The 14,816-nt window shown below is 42.2% G+C and overlaps 1 protein-coding gene and 1 pseudogene across 2 annotated transcripts in view; one reads left to right on the top strand and one right to left on the bottom strand.

Annotated features, from left to right (window-relative positions):
* The window catches only part of Ppm1l (protein phosphatase, Mg2+/Mn2+ dependent, 1L), a 272,767-nt gene that overhangs the window by 146,816 nt on the left and 111,135 nt on the right, over positions 1-14,816 (bottom strand).
* Positions 3,139-4,425, top strand: Uba3-ps1 (ubiquitin-like modifier activating enzyme 3, pseudogene 1; annotated as a pseudogene).

Genomic DNA, 14,816 nt, shown 5'->3' with positions numbered 1-14,816 from the left:
TGTTAGTCCCCAATAACCACATGGAGAAACCAAGATTTATTTAAAACTGCAGCTCAATTGCTGAGCAGTTAAATGCTCTACCTTAACCTCCTATGCTAATCTGGCTACCTTCCTGTCCAACCCATCATATTTGCGTATTATCATTGATCTGGCTCTTTGGGCTTCAGGTATGTTTCCATGATTTCTCTCCAGACCCCTTCCTGATGGCTCCAAATCCTTTATCCTCCTAGCTGATCTGAATCTCCCTCTCTCCTTCCCCCCTTTCTCTGGCTGGTGAACATCCTGCCCTATTCTCTATTTTGCCAAGCCATTGGATGCTCTTCTCGACAAGGCAGAGAATGAATGTTAAGAACTGTTTACATAAACTTGAGACAGGAGATTCTTGGTATAACATTACAATGCCATGTCTGGATTGAAACAAGATATGAGGGCAGAGAAATCAGCATTTGAATAACACAAGGGTAAACGTTACACAGTGTACAAAACATTATGCCTACATTCACGAACCAGATAGAATTGTAAAACAACAGAAACCTCTTAGATTGGGTAAGATCATGTGTGTTCCGGATGATGTGGCTGCAGACAGGAAGCTGTTAGACCGGAAATGCACACTGACACAAAAGGCTCCTCCTCTGCTGAAAGGGATGTCATTCCAAGCTTCCAAGAGCCTGGAAGTGGGAAAACTTCTAAAGATGGCAAATGTTAAATTTCTCTCTGGTCTGGGGGAGAATGGAGAAGGTTCTCTGCAGGCAATTAAGCTTCCCAAACAACATTTAATTGTAAATTAATTTTTACAGACTTGTCTGAAGACATGTTTAAACTCTTGACCCACATACAAATTATAACTTTTGGGGTAATACTCAAATCTAGCTCTCTGAAGCAAAAATTCCAGGAATAAAAAAAATTCAGACTGTCATAAAAGAAGTAAGGCTTTGTCTCTGTGCAGGTTCCTGCAAAGCTACAAATTCTAGAAAGTGGCAGCGGTACCTTTCTCTGTGGTCAATTAGCAAAACCATACCTTTCCTTTGCAGTGCTCACACTATGATTACTTGCCTAAGTAACTGCAGAAGTTATTCCTGAATCACACACACACAAATAGCAGTGGCTTTCTGTCACAGCAAGGCTCAGGCTGCTATACTCAAAACCACTATGAAGTCTTTTCCCATTCTCCTCTGTGTCAATAGGGAAAATGGGACCACACCCTCCCGACATGGTGCTCCTGCCACTATGGTTGTGCCCACAGAGATCCTCTGCATTAAGTGGATTTCTTGTAACTTGATGCAGGGTTGCCAATTTTTCAGAGGCCCTGCTGTTTCCTAGGAAATCAATTCATCTAAATAAAGGATTCAGTGGTCCCTGCATGGAGGAATAACACAGGGTCTGCAGTAACATGCAGAGCACTTTCAGAGAACAGCTTCGGGCTCTGGTGAGAGGCACAGAGAGATTGAATTCTCCTCACATTTGATTTGCCAATGTTCAGCTATAAATCATCTGAGCTCCTGAAATGGGGCACGATGCACATGTGGAACACTGAAGTAATCAGGGTCTCACTAAGTACCAATGCAAGCTTCCTGTTCTCAATCAACCCGAGGCCAGCACGGTTTGCCCTCACTCCATGCTAGCAAGTGTAACAGAGAAGATGTGCCACCAACATACTCGAAACCAGAATGGTTCCACAGTCTCCCCTCGGAAGGCCTCAAACTCTTAAGTTACTTTTACAAATCATTTAAATAAGGAGTACTAAAAGCAAGAATGTTAAACACTCAACAATTGGTATTAAAATCATTTTTGTGTCCTCTGGGTACAATGTATATACTTCAACAACTTCATAGCTGGGAAGAGGCTCTCTCAGTGTTGAGGACTAGACCAGAGCCCCAAAACCAGGTAAAATACTTGCCGGGTACAGCAGACTGCCTGTAATCCCAGCACTTACAGCTGGCTAGCCAGGCAAGCTGTATTCACGCTTTTTTTTTTCCTTTTCTTTTTTTCGGAGCTGGGGACCGAACCCAGGGCCTTGTGCTTGCTAGGCAAGCGCTCTACCACTGAGCTAAATCCCCAACCCCATATTCACGCATTTTTGATTCAAGGGCATTTGCTTCAGTAAGTAAGGTGGAGAGTAATAAAGGCAGATTCCTGGTACAAATTTCAAGTCTCTACAAACACAAAAGCACACATGAATATACCAACATACATGTGAACATGCATACACACATGTGTGTACCATATATACATACTAAACAAGTTTTAACAAAAGTAAATGTCAACAATCAAACAGGACCTCATAAAACGTATGTTTTCACCCTAACAGGGTAAACAATACACCTTAATAATACTCAGGACTAGACCTCATGCCAAGGGGGAGGTATAGAAAGTGTGTTCTTTCGAAGTAAAAGTGACGTGGAAAAGGATATTTACTGTGGAGAATATTGTTTTAAAGTGTCAAGAAAGAAGGAAGCAAGAAGACAAATGAAGATATCTCACTCCGCCATTACACATTTATAGCATGGCCATTACAAACACACAGAGCCTGACTTGACCCTCAGTCCTGAATCCCAGACACTAACTACATGACCAGGACAAGTCTCACTTTGTAGGGAGCAGAAGAAGCATCTAATTCCATACCAGGCACATGTAAGTCCTTGCATTAAACACTTGGCGTGGTGCCTGGCATGGAGTTAGATGCGCGCACACACACACACACACACACACACACACACACACACACACACACACACAGGAGAGAGAGAGAGAGAGAGAGAGAGAGAGAGAGAGAGAGAGAGAGAGACAAACACTCACATACACACACACGCCCTTCTATCAGTCCTGTTCCTCTAGAGAACTGTTACTAATAGAAACAGTAAAACTCTATAACTTTACTCTCAACAAATCATTTTATGCTATTGGTAGAAGGTGCATGAAGTTGTAAAATTGGGAGGACTAGATCAATTAAGTCCATCCCATATCAGTGATCCTGTCTGCAATAGAAGGCCTGCTTCTCCTAAATAGTATAATTTAGGTATTCTAGTTTGAATGTTTATAACAGTCATCACTGAAGATACATAATACCACATCATAAACCCAAAGTGAACAATGTGGAGGGTGGCGAGGAGCTGGAGAGAAAAGACAATGAGGGAGTTGCTGGCAGAGAAAATGGCTGGTGATAGTGGGTACAGAAACAATGGAGACTGAGAAGGCCACTGGAACCAGGAAAAGAAGTTCCTTGGGTGGTCTGGACCCCACATACACCCTGATTTTGAAACAAGCACTGAATCTTTCAGTTTTTATTAGCTATGTGTGAGGTTCTAGTCACTGGAGTTGATAACTTAGTAGGTGACCTCCTGTGAAATCCGGCCTTGTCTGGTTTTAGATGTGTTCATGTTATAGATGTGGGCACTACAGATGTTTTTAATCTAAATACAGCTTTTAGTTAGGCCTAAAGATGAGAGATTGAAGGCTGAAGTTGTTGCAGGGTTCCTAAATGAGAGTTCTTCACTGCAGCAAAGTCCCACATTTCAACAAGCCTGAACATCTTAACGACACTTTCCACAGACAATCTCATATGATTGTATGTGGCCTGGACTCTGTCCTAGCCAGAAGGCAGAGCAATGGAATGCTAACTAATATTGTCTCTAAATTATGGAGACTGTATAACTCCATTGTCCCTTTGCTAGGTGGGGAACAGAAAGCTTTAAAGGAAATACCAGGTGACTGCTTGTACTGAATGCACCCTGGAACTTTCTCTACCACAGGTCAGTTTCCCTACAGGCACCGCTACATCTATGCCCAGGCACTAGAGCACTGTATCAAGTAGATTAGAATGCGGCAGTGTCTAAAGAGCAGCCTTTTGTAGATGAGATTCCATTCAATGGAGATGACCCGTAACATAGTTAATGGATTTCCCAAAAGTCTGAAAGAGAGTGTCACAATATCATGTAAGAGGTATTACCTACTAGCTCACTCAAGGGATAGTAAAATAACCATTCCTGCGGCAACTTCCACAGATGCAGCCACTGCGACTGAGGCTTTGAAGATAACCACAGGTGCATACATTCCCCTTAATACATCATTTTGTATCCAGTGATGTAGGTGTTCACATATACATCTGAAGCAGAGAAACAGGAAAACTGCCCCAGTTATAATCGGTTTCCTCAAAACATTCAGTACTCATTCCTTGTGAACTAAACTATAAGAGGTTTTACACCATCCGACCAACAGTGCTTCTCTGCAAATGAAACCTCCAGCTGCTACCACAGCCTCAGTAGAGAGGAAGCACTGGGCTCTTACGGTCATTAGTGTCTACTGAAGAACGAAGACGACCGTATCTTTGCAAGTTGTTAAAAGAACCGGGACTCACTGATGACCAAGAACGGGCTGTCGCTGACGTCACCACACCAGACTGTCCTATTTAAACCTCGTTTTCCTTAAGGAAATGAAATCTGCCCATAATATACCACTCGCAGAAGTAATATACTTTATGAATACTAAGGAATTTAATTGAAGAGCGGGGAAGATGAGGCAGGGGGCACCCAAGAAAAGAATAATTGATGTCATTTTTAGCATTCGTGCTGCTAGAGGTGTGTAGCTAGTGAGTCACTCTCTTTAACTTTATGAATTTCTCTTGAAGACTGAACTCCGAGGGAGTGTCAGTCAGAGTTTTCATTAAGAGAATGGACCTCAGTGCCTGGAGAGACAGATTATAAACAAATGCAGTGCCTCATTAAAGCAGGACAAGCTCTTGTGTGAGCTGGTTAGTGTGCTCAAGAGACTCTTCCTCAGCTTGCATTTCAGCATCCACACATCTAGAACTGTATCGATGAATGGAAATGAAGAATTAAGTTTTAAGAACATTAAACAATCTGACATCTAAAGTTTATCAAACACTGGCTGTTTTTTTTTTATTACTACTTATATAACTGTGACTATTTAAATGTGTATTAACTATTTCAGGATTTAACTTGTCCGTAATAATTATTAAACAGTATTATAGCTTAATACTCATGCATGAAAATTGGAAATATTCCCATGCATTTATCTGCAATGCCACAAAGGCCAATATGCACAATTTTAGATCGTAACTATTTAAAAAAATTAATGTTAACGCACTTATCACTATATAATGCACAATTTAGTAATAAAATTGTACATTGTCCAAAGAAAATAAATGAACCCAAAGCGGCTTAAAATAATGACAGTGTTTACTGTGTTCACGAATCTGCAGTCTGGACAGAGACTCAGGACAGTGTGTGTTCCACTCAGCATCAGCCGGGTCTGCTCTCGAGCTGCAGCTGAGAAATCACGTGAGAGTTCGCTTACTCACAAATCTGTCCTGTCACCTAGACCAGTAGCCCATCTGGGGGCTGGAGCAGCTGGGGCTCCCTGGCATTCTCCTTTAACTCTGATCTTTCCTGTATGACAACACAAAGTCCCTGGGCTCGGGACTCCTTGTCAGTTTTCTAGTACCTAAGGGGTACCTCAGCGGTTAAGAGCACTGATTGTTCTTCCAGAGGTCCTGAGTTCAATCCTCAGCAACCACATGGTGGCTCGCAACCATCTATAATGGGATCTGATGCCCTCTTCTGGTGTGTCTGAAGACAGTGATAGTGTACTCATATAAATAAAATAAATTTAAAAAAATCTTTTAAAAAAAGGACTTAAGACACATTGAATATTATGGTGGAAAAGGATAATGAGCTGTCCCTCTGGTACCAGCCACCATGCCTGGAGACCGGAATTCAATCCTGGAGACCTACTGGAAGAAGAGAGCCAGATTCAATGAGCAAACCTGCTCCTCCCACTGTGGAATAACTAAATGTAATGCTTTTTCAAAGAAAGCTTTATTTTTGCTCATCGTTGTTAGAGCTTTGAGGCCAAGGCTGGCTGAGCTGATGCTTTGGGCTGGGACAATGCAGCTCACGGAGGAGAGGACTGAGGAAGCTGTTTACGTCACAGAATTGGTGGGTGGGGAAACAAGAAGAAGTTGGGGTCCTAATGGCCCCTTAAAGCACACACCCACAGTGACCCGGCTTCTTCCCAACACTAACTCTTAAAGCTCCCACCTCATCACAGATAGGCAAACCAGACTGTCCCCCACAGCTCTTTAGGGGACACTTGCTTAAAACAAAGAAACAAAGATAATGGAGAGGAGGCTAGAGAGGACATGGCATGCCTTGTACAGTGCAGCCTAATAACTCACATTATTTCTACCCCACACATTCTGTTGACTTATGTCATCTTAAGTACTGAGAGTGCAAACTCCCACCTCTCAAAGGAGGAGTGTGAAGGTAGACTGCAAGAAGAACAAACAAGATATGGAAAATCCAATGCTGGAAAAGACCTTCCTCAATTACCCTCCCTTTCACAGTGTACTTACTGTTGGGGGCTCTGTTTAAATTTTGCCAGACTAAGAAAAGGCTGACCTGGAAGTGAACCAGGCTTACGAGGGGCTGAAGGGAGGCTGGGCGGAGAGGTCAACACACCTTTGTCATCACTGCTATGACTGAACAGCCATGTCCCCGGACTCTCGGTACCACTCAGTCTGTCACTCTGTCTTTGAGCCATGTCCTCACAGTCTGAGGCCTCAAGTAACACGTGTGAGTTCTGGCTTCCAGGGACCCAGCATGACTCTTTTAAAGGCCTGCCTTCCACAAAGCCTCACAGAACAAAGGCTTTACTTCTCATAAGAACAGAGAGGCAGACGGTTGGTGGCCGGCAGCCCAGCAAAGGTCCAGAACATTCAACTAATAAATAATTTGACACGTGTCTATGAAAGATGCCATTTTCTGGCAACCCAGGACAGTAAGAGAGACTGGTTGGTGAGGCAGGCTTTAACCTGGAATGTAAACCCTCAATACAAGAGGAAAGCTCATGCCTTCAGAGTCACATTTATCAAACACACTAAGCTCGGAATCCTTCTGGAATGAGGTCCAATTCTAAGCTTATGAACTTCCCACAAACACAAGGTGCTTGCTGTCTTCGCAGAGGATGGGGTTCATATAACAGGTGAAGAACAGTTGGCAGTTAGCGTCTGCCTTGAGCTGTTTGGAATTAGGAAAATCTAACTGCTTGCTTAATTTCCAGTTCCTCACATAGCATGTGAAGTCTCGGGTGATTTATATGGCTGACTATTGCAGTAAAATTGCCCACAGGACAGAACTGGTAATTCTGACACGGGGGCCAGGCATCCACCACACCTTGCAGCACCCTGGTGACAGACTTCCTTGTCTTGCTTTGTCAGGGAGTCAGAAGGGAAATACTAAGTTTTAATGGGAAGACTCACATGAAAGATGGCTGCGTGGAAGGAAATGCCATGCTAATTTTCTTTTAAAAATCACCTCAATCAACATCCACACCTTAAGATAAAGATTCTGTGCAAACCCATCATAAAATTTCAATGTAAACGCTGATAGGCAATCTCAAAGCAGTACACTAAATATCTTTATGCAGAATTGTAAATGTGTGGACTAGTGACGCTTTAGTGATTCTTACATCAAGAATAAATAAAGATGCGGTTAATTTTTTTTGTTACTACTTCTCAGCATTAACTCTGCTTCTGTTCCTTGTCAAATAAAGTGAGCACAAAGGGTCAGATAAAAATAGCTTTCATGAGATCAGGGGACTTGGCTGCCGTGTCCCCCTCACTGCCGTATCCCCTGTTCCTGCTGGAAAGGCTATGGCGGGAGCTCAATAAACATTAGCGATAGTACTTGTTAAGGGTTTAAAGTTTGCTTTATTTTTAATTATGTACACAGGAGTACAGAGCCAGGGGAGACCAGGCCTGCCAGATTCCTGGAGCTGCCCAATGTGCGTACTGAAAACTGAACTCAGATCCTCTGATAGAGTCTTACTCATTCTTAACCAATGAGCCCTCTCTCCGACCCCTGGAGAAAAATATAGAAAAAAAAAATAGGCCAGGCATGGCAGGCAGCTCTTGCCTACAGCCCCAGGATTTGACAGCCTGAGACAAGACAGGAGTTCAAGGTCACCCTCAGCTATGTGTCGAGTCTGAAGCCACCCTAGGCTATATGAGACCCTGTCTCAAAAAATATTTTCTAAATTAAAAAATATAATTTCAGGGGAAAAAGATGAATCAATAATGTTCAAGGACATTTCACTCTGGGTATCTGGATGTAATCAATATGCTCCCTATATCCCTCTTTAAAATGAAGATGCTTTAACATTGGCCCCCTAAGCCTGACAGCAAATGGCCAAGTCACATCTTACATCACTGAGTGATTGCTGACTGCTGGATTCAGTGAACACTAAAAGCCCTTATCATCTTTCAACCCTGAAGGAGCGCCTTAGTTTGGGCAACGACTTATTTCTCTAGGAAGACTGTACTGGGCATGGTGGGAAAAGACATGCATGGCACAGAACACACCTTCAGACTAAGGGTATGGAAACAACCATACTGGAGGAGAGAGATGCTTCCAACTCGAACAGCAAGGGAGACGCTTTCTAACCAGCAGCCATGTTCTAACTGCTATTGAGTCTACGAGAATCACGGGTAAAGAAGAATTTGAATGACAACTAAATGTAAAATACTTCTCGATATTATAAGGAAATTGGGAGGGGGAGAAGAAACAAACACCCAAGGGCTACAGAATCTGTTAAAATGAGTCACCACAACTCAGAACCAGAAGTAACCTTAGGGTGGAAGTAGCCATTCCATAGCGACTCAAAAGCTATCCTGTGAGGGTTAAAGAGTCTGCAACCCTTTTTGATAAGTGTTACACACCGACGAACAGAGAGATAGGTAGGTTGGAAGGAAGAGGCTGAGGGAAGAGAAGAGAGCAAGAGGGAGAATGACATCACCCAAATGGCTGGTCCCCTAACTGTCCAACAGTGAACATGGAAAAATAAAGACGAACATGTGCCCAGCTGAGGAGAAAATCTGCAAGCAATCTACTAGGGTTAGTTTATTTAGTCTTTACATGGTGAGTTCTCGGTTCGCCCTCCCAGTTTGTTTTAAAGATCCCCCTTTCACCTGTGCCTTTAGTGTTGACTATCAGTACTGCCCGCCACCCTTTGTCACTTAGCATGGGGATCAGAACATGTCCTGTGCATGAAGATCTCTGGGGAAACACTGTGACCATCTTCTCTTGCTCTTGACAAGAGCTCTGCTATGTCCCTTCGGTCTCCTTTTGCTCTAGTTTTCAGGATCTACTGTTACATGATTTGTTGTTCTTCCAAACTAGATTCTCCTCCTACTCAAGTTCAAATCCTCCCCAAAATAGATTCAAGCAGGGCCAAATATAAGAAAATTTTTGCAGAGGTGTAAAAGCAGACTCTAAAAATGAATATATATATATATATAATATGCTTAATGAATAATAAAAATGAATATATGCATGCATGAGCTGGACTGGAAAGGGAATAAAATTTTCAAAGCATCCTAAAATGGATCCTTGGATTTCAGGCCAATTGCTTTGAAGTTGTGTATTTAAATTTCTAGATTTTTGAATCCAATCAAAAGGTCATGCTATTTAATTTCTATGAAATTATGGACACACGCTCAATAGACTAGGAAGGTCCCACTTCTCAAGCAAGATTTAAAAAGGAAACTTTCCCACAGGCACTCTCGCTTTTTTAGAATTATTAATTCATGATTTGCCAAAGGCTACAGCCATGCTTTCACATTTAAGTGAAACATTACAGAAGAATTTAAATAATCCTTTATTAATTATTCTGTTTTCAAAATTTGTATGTAAAGACCTCTCTTATGTGGGAGGCCTTCAGTAAGCACAATTATTAACTTCAGAATTGCTAATTACAGTTATAAGGCTTCAGATTGGATGTTTTTAAAGCCATCTGTGCCCGAGAAAGCAAAGAATGACCTTGAACCAGTGAAGTTCACTGTTGATAGCAGAGGCACAGTAATGTTTCCGTCACGTCTGGGTCTTAGCTTCTTACTGTACACCTTCAATTCTTGATTTCCCAGTGATTACTACGCCCTACCACTGCCATCCCCCAAAAGCAAGAGCTCTTAATATAGTGACGTATTTTTCAAATGTAAAAATAAAATCCATCGTCTAAGCTTGGTGTCTCAACTATGAAATAAACAATCTTGTAGAGTGTTGTTACATTCTTGGAGGCCATTAGGGGTCAATCATTTCCTTCATTCTTTTGGAAGGAAGGAGAGACGAGTTTTCTACATCAGAGCTGCTGCTGCTGCTGCTTCTCCTGCTGCTGCTGCTGCTGCTGCTTCTCCTGCTGCTGCTGCTGCTGCTGCTACCATCACCACCTTCAGCTTGGTGGTTTGCCTTACAGGATTTGGCATCATCCCTGGTCTAGAAGGAGAGACAGGAGGTGCTAGGAAGAACTACTAGCCCTGTCCGAGAGGCAATCCTAAATTGTGCTGGCACAGAACAGGCAGGAAGAAGGACCACGTTAACAGCAGGTGGTTGAGAGCTTCCAGCAGTCAGGACAGCATGTGATTCCAACAATGGACCAGCCAGGCCCCTCCATGCCTGTGGTATATGTGGAGGATTCTGGGATCGAATCAACTACATCCTTCCAGAGTAGTAGTAGAACAAAACATTTCCACAGCTTACACTTATTTGAATGTTATTAATTTACTCTTATTAATTTTTGACAGAGGATCTCACATATCCCCAGAAGGCTTCACACACAGACACACAGACACACACACACACACACACACAGACACATACACACACAGAGAGAGAGAGAGACAGAGAGAGAGAGAGAGAGAAAACACTATCAAAAAAATTGAAATTCTATTTAAATGACCCTAACACAGTTTCTTCACAGTCGGGTGTCTCTGAAATCACAGACCATATAACCAATAGGTCTTATAAAATACAGTAGATCTGAGGACTTGAAAACAAAACTTGAGACTTGGGATTTAACACACCATATATACTGTTAAAAAGACAAGGCTGAAGAAATGTCTAAAATGTGCCCAGCATATACTTTCTACCCTTAATCACTAGGCCAAGGCTGAACAGACAGAGAAGATTGGACAAAATATGTGAATATGAACGTAACACAGGTGGACCCAGAACTGCCTTGTTTATAGCTACTCTATTGTTACATTGTAATTCTATAGTCCTGCCTCTACCCTAGCGCTCCTGTTAATGCACTTACTGGCTTATGCTGAAGGAACAGCATCTGTGACCCACATACCACCGGTCCACATTTTACCAGCATGAGCTTCTTAAAGCCTCTCACGCACTTTGTTCCATTTGATGAGGAAATCACGGACACACACAGGTGGCCTGGAACAGCTGTGAAGGCGGCCCAGCACAAAGCCATCAAATTCCTTAAAATACAATCACGGCTGCTGGTGTTTGGAACTTGGGAGTTTGCAGGTGGCGTCCTGCTGCAATGCTAAAAGGGACAGGCCTGGTAAAGAGTGAATAAAGAAAATGAGATAAAGTGCAGATTCCAAGCGTAAAGCCCTGTATGGCTTCTGATCAAAACACACATCTACCAACTAGTCAGATAAAAGACGAAAGGCCCAAGAACCGGGAGCAAGGCCTCGGCATTATAAACCCACAGCAGGCACTATTGCTGGTGAGAAAGTGGGACCCCATTTCGTGAGACCCGTGTTTGTCTCCAGCTCTGCAGGTGATTTCTCAGTGCTGTGTGCAAGTTTCTCTTCTGGAAAAGCAAACATCAACTACCATATTAAATACTTTTGATTCAAAGCACAGAGAACATGGTACTATTGGTGCAACATGACTAAAAGGCAAAAAATCTCTACTTTGAAATATACAGCTAAGCTTCGTCCACGTTCCTCAAACAGCATTTGCACTAAGATAAAGTAAATCCCTAGTCTCCCGAATTTCATGTGAGGCCCTGAAGTCTCACCCTAATCTCTAGGCTCCATTAGGCACTGAAATCTTGGCAGGGGATCTTGAAGACAAGCCAAGGTCCTAGAAATTGCTAAGGTTGTATTTGCTGTCAGACACCAACCTTATCTGGGGATAAAAAGGGACCTTCTTTCCTCAATGCTGAGGCAAAAAAACAAAACAAAACAAAACAACAACAAAACCAAAACCAAAACCAAAACCCCCTGTTCTCACCTCCTTTATAGTATCAGCTATGAGGCATGCTCACTGTGCTGGACAGCTCTGTATCAACTTGATACAGGGTGGTGTCATCTGAGGAGCAAACCTCAACTGAGAAAATGTCCCCAGGTTCTCTGGTTGTAAGCAGGTGTGGTGGTTTAAATATGCTTGGCCCACAGGGCGTGGCACTATTAGGAGCCTTACTGGAGGGGGTGTAGCCTTGTTAGAAGATCACTGTAGAGGTGGAGCTTTGAGGACACACACACACACACACACACACACACACACACACACACAAATGTTCAAGACTGGCCAGTATGACCCAGAGCCTCCTCCTGGCTGCCTTCAGATCAAGATGGAGAACGCTTGGTTCCTCCAGCACCATGTCTGCCTGCAAGCTGTCATGTTTCCCACCATGATGATAATGGATCTAAAACTATGGGCCAGCCCACTTAAATGGCTGCTTTTAGAAGAGTTGCCTTGGTCATGGTGTCTCTTCAAAGCAATAAAATCCTAACTAAGACAGCAGGCCTAGAGGGCATTTCCTACATTGGTGATTGCTGAGGGAGGGCACAACACATTGTGGTTAGTACCTCCCCTAAGCTGGTGGTCCTGGGCTCTACACAGAAGCAGGCTGAGCAAGCCACGAGGAGCAAGCCAGGCAGCAGCGCCCATCCACAGCCTCTGCGTCATTTCCTGCCTCCAGGTTCCCGCCCTGGTTGAGTTCCTGTCCTGGTTTTCTTCAAAGATTAATGAATGGTGATATAGAATTATAAGCCAAGTAAACCCTTTCTTCTCCAACTTCCTTTTCTGTGGTGTCTCATCCCAACAATAGAAACCCTAACTATACCAATCACTTTGACACTCATGGCTACGTTACAGAGACCTGAAACAGGAAGCCTGAAGTTCCTCAGGTTGGAAGCCTAGCAACAGTATGAAGTCAAATGGTTTCGGCTACTTAAACTGGATTTTGATTATTTATATATATTGGGGGGAGACAAAATTTTCTTCTAGATTCAACTCCTAAGGAAGAAAGATGGAAAGGGAAAAGTTGAAAAATGAGAAATGTGAAGAAAACCTATCTGGAGAGTAATATTTTAGTAACATTTTAACAATATAGGAGGTAGAAAACCCAAAGGAACGTTTGGTTATGTGCCTCCTTAAATCTGAGCTAAAAGGATAGAAATAGGAACAACTTAGCAAGTCCATCTGCCCCGATGCAAAGACAGAAATATAGACCTGATTTTACACCAAAGCATCAGATGAGAGTCTTACTTTAAAATTCCTGTTGTGTCAATTATAAGGTTGTAGGTACTTTTAAGTGATCATCAAAAATTCAAAAAGAACCAGCTTCCAGTAACTGCATATTATTTGCTGATTGCCTTCCCTCTTCGTTCATTATGAAGTTGTAAATTGACTCTAAAGAACAAAAAAGGTACTTTTAAAAAAGGCTTTCCTTTGAGTCTCAAAACAAAAGTTACTGAGAGTGGCTATGAATCAGAGAAAGAGAGGCAATCAAGTGTCATGCTAAGTGTTCAGAATATCTCACAGATAAGGAACTCGGAATCTGAAAAGGGTGAGTCGTTTGCTTTGACGGAGTTTAGCATTGTCACAGCTTACTAACACAGTATCATGAAACTCGCGTTCCTTTTCGTAAGAGATCCTTAAAATGATTCTAGGCTGAAAAACTCAAAAACCCAAAGGCTTTGGATGCCTTTATTCCATGATTCATACCATCATCGTATGAAATAGTAACGATTAAGTATAATCAGTAATTCTATAGCAATTACACAGAGGTCATCAAACATGGACCCACTGAAGAAAAGTGAAGACTATTTATTGTAAAGCTCTGTCCTACTTTCCAGGCCCAGTAGGACATGGAAACCATGCCTAGAATCTGGGTATGGCTGAGCAGACAGCTTCAGGGGCCTTTCCAGTCATGAACCTAGCATGTGGAGCCACTGCATCAGTACCAAAGGTGCAGGGTGTGTGCTCTGCCATTCTACTTGCTATCGAAAACAGAGATCGTTTCTAAAAGCAGAGGAGCTTACTGTCGGGAAATTCAGATGAGTTTTAGCCAGTTATCTTTCTAATCATGACCGGGTGGGGGTGAGAGGGTGAAGGAAGAGAAAAACACCCCCCAGCTGTTTCCAGCCAGTGCAGGCTGACCGAGTCTGAGCACGATAACTGGCAAGGGGACATTCAGTGTATAAGCAAAACACCAAAACATACATTTATAAGAAAAAACACAATTTTCCTCCACTAACTCAGATACCAAGATACAAATTAATACTGCCTAATGTTTAGTAATTCATTATGAATCTAGTGCCCACTGATTAACAGGTATCCATTATCAGTATTAATAACTCTATATACTATAAGAAAGGAAGAAAAAATGAAATTCCTGCCATGTCAATTATAAGGTTGTAGGTACTTTTAAGTGATCATTAAAAATTCAAAAAGAACCAGCTTCCAGGAACTGCATATTATTTGCTGATTGCCTTTCTTCTTAGTTCATTATTTAGTTGTATTTGACTCTAAAGAACATAAAAGGTACTAAAAGAAGGGTTTCATTTGAGTCTCAAAACAAGATAAGTTACTGTGAGTGGCTATGAATCAGAAAAGGAGAGGTAACCAAGTGTCATGCTAATCATTCAGAATATCTCAGATAAGGAACTTAGAATCTAAAAAGGCTGAGTTATTTGCTTTGAGAAATAGTTTAGTATTGTCACGGCTTACTATATATATATATATATATATATATATACATATATATATATAGTA

The sequence above is a fragment of the Rattus norvegicus genome, chromosome 2 (assembly GCF_036323735.1).
Source record: "Rattus norvegicus strain BN/NHsdMcwi chromosome 2, GRCr8, whole genome shotgun sequence".
Lineage (NCBI taxonomy): Eukaryota > Metazoa > Chordata > Mammalia > Rodentia > Muridae > Rattus > Rattus norvegicus.
The sequence above is the reverse complement of the archived record's forward strand: the minus strand, read 5'-3'. Positions and strand labels throughout refer to the sequence as shown.